Raw genomic sequence first — 2,500 nt, forward strand, 5'->3', positions numbered from 1 at the left:
CCTCTGGAAGCCAAATCCAACCCAAGGGAGCCCTTCACTCTGACAGAGGTGCTTTATGGCAGAGCAGAAAGAGGGGAAGAGGAGAGGGATAGAAGAAAATAAAAAAAGTGATTGAAAGAAGAGTGAGAGAGGGCACAGTGGAACAGGGGATGACATGAGATGGGTGAAGAGCACATGTTGTGACAGGAGAGGACAGGATGCCACTGTGGGATAACAAGAGACGAGATGGGAAAAAAGACCAGAGGACAGGGGGGGAAGAGTGCAGCGCTTGAGAGACATCAACAGTTAGGTCAGAGGGACGAGGATAGCTCGGCCACACCAGCGCTTCTGTGCCAAAACGTCCCAATAATAATTCCACTAAAGTAAAAAAATAATAAAATAAAATAAAGTGGAAAGCATGTGTCATCAACTAGGGCGGAGTGACCAACACTGATGCACCGCAGTCCTCCCGTCAGCTGGACGAAACCAGCAGCCTCTCTCCTCCGCCTGCGCTGTCCAAAGCAAACAGAGCAGGACGGCTCAGGTCTGGTTTTTAAAAATGAGATCTGTGACCTGTCAGACTTCTAGAGTGCTTACTGCATGCTTGTGCACCATTAATTCAGGGATGAAAGGGTCCAGTGAATCTATTAAATTATCTTGATGCAAATACAGTTGGAGGGTCATTAAATAAGTCACTTGTTATTAGGGTGAAAATATTATTTTAAACAGCAGTGAGTTGTCTTTGAATATGTGCTCTACTGTATTTTGGGGTAATTGCCTGCATGGGTAATTTTTTACATGGGCAAGCAACCATGGCCACACCATAAATGTGTCAATATGAGTGAATACTTTTCTGTTTGTCAGTGTGTGTGTGTGTGTGTGTGTGCGTGTGTGTGTGTGTGTGTGTGTGTGTGTGTGTGTGTGTGTGTGTGTGTGTGTGTGTGAGTGTGTGTGAAAGAGAGTTCCTGTGTGTATGTGTATGTGAGTGTGTTTGTATGTGAATGTGTGAGAGACTATTTTTTGGAATGTCATTAGTCTTTTTCTGCAGGCAGGAAGTAGCTAACCTACTAGCCCCTTCTGCCCTCTCCACTGTACACAAAGTAATACTGTGTGACCACAACCATACAGGAAAGTTTCCTCCCAAAAAAAAAAAAAAAAAAAACTTGGACAATCACAGTGACGAGCAACACCTGAAGGGGAAAAAAACACCCCGGGCATGACGCCACATGCAGAGACATCCGACATAAACAAATGAGGGCTTTCAGATGGAGGTGAGTCCGGCGTTTCCAGTCTGAGCGCCACAGCCAAGGCCCTGAGGCCAGGGAGGGGAGGAGGGGACGGACGGGGGAGGTGGTCGTGCCGGGCCGCGAGAGCCCCTTCTTACTGGGGGAGTCGGTCAGAGGAAGTCCCTGAGGGGTCAAGCCCTGACTCTTTCATCAGATTACACTGTAATCCTTCACAAGGCCCTCCGGGGCGCTCCGCTGATTTATTCATTTGTTAATAAATTCTGCCGCGACCCAAGGGGTCCCAAGGGGTCGGATTGGGTGTCTACAATGAATCAGCCGACCCAAGAAACACACAGCTATTGTGGAGTGAGCTAGTGGTGACTGTTTACACTGCAGTCGGCTGTTTTAAAAGGACACGAGCATATTTACACACACACGCCCGCGCTGGGAAAGTTCTGGGGGCCAGAAAAAAAGTTATCAGGGAAGCCGCTCCGTCATATCGTTCCAGGACAGATGGGGCAAGATAGAACTGGGTTTCCATGTGGGAAGAATGTTGGCTTCCCCCAGATGGTAGGGCCCAAGGGCAAGATTAGAGAGGAGTTTGGTTTCAGGAGCACATCCATTGTAGCCTTAATTACCTTTTTACCACCACTGGCAAGAGCATCACAGTCGTAGCCGGCAAATTAACCTAAAGGTGGAGAATTACACCACCAGCAGCACCACCGGTCCTTTGATCAGCCAGTAGCAAGCTGGAACCCCACTGCACTGTGTGTGAGTTCAGCTGGATGCTTCTCTCTCTCTCTCTCTCTCTCTTCTCTCTCTCTCTCTCTCTCTCTCTCTCATTCTTTCCGAGCGTTCCAAACCCAACAGCAGCGCTCATCTGCAGACTTGGCCAGGGAACACACCCCGGTGCTCCTCCGCTGCAAATCTGCCCTGCAGCAAGCGTGCTAGTCGTAAAAGGGCTTTTACGGGCCCAACCCGCGCTTGGCTGGACACGGCCTCGGTGTGATTCAGCAGGAGACGGCTGGGCGTTGGCCCACGGGAGGTCTCAACTGGTCAACAAGAGGCGCTTCGGAAGATTTTACTCGCAAGCAAAGGAAAATGGGACCACAAAGAAGCAAGTGCATGTTGTGTGTTACAATGCAAGTGCTAACCATTATCACTTTCAGAATTATATTTCTTGATGTTATTAACAGAAGCATACCTAAATGGTTCATTATAATTCCACATAACACATAAGAGTAGCTCTGTTCCCTTTCAGGTAGAACTAACAAGGGGCTGATAAATCACATCTT

General features: G+C 48.4%; 1 protein-coding gene across 1 annotated transcript in view; it reads right to left on the reverse strand.

Annotated features, from left to right (window-relative positions):
• sema3d (sema domain, immunoglobulin domain (Ig), short basic domain, secreted, (semaphorin) 3D) overlaps positions 1-2,500 on the reverse strand; it is a 47,133-nt gene that overhangs the window by 18,727 nt on the left and 25,906 nt on the right. The gene's annotated exons all lie outside the window — the stretch shown is intronic.

Source organism: Alosa sapidissima, chromosome 11 (genome assembly GCF_018492685.1).
Source record: "Alosa sapidissima isolate fAloSap1 chromosome 11, fAloSap1.pri, whole genome shotgun sequence".
Lineage (NCBI taxonomy): Eukaryota > Metazoa > Chordata > Actinopteri > Clupeiformes > Clupeidae > Alosa > Alosa sapidissima.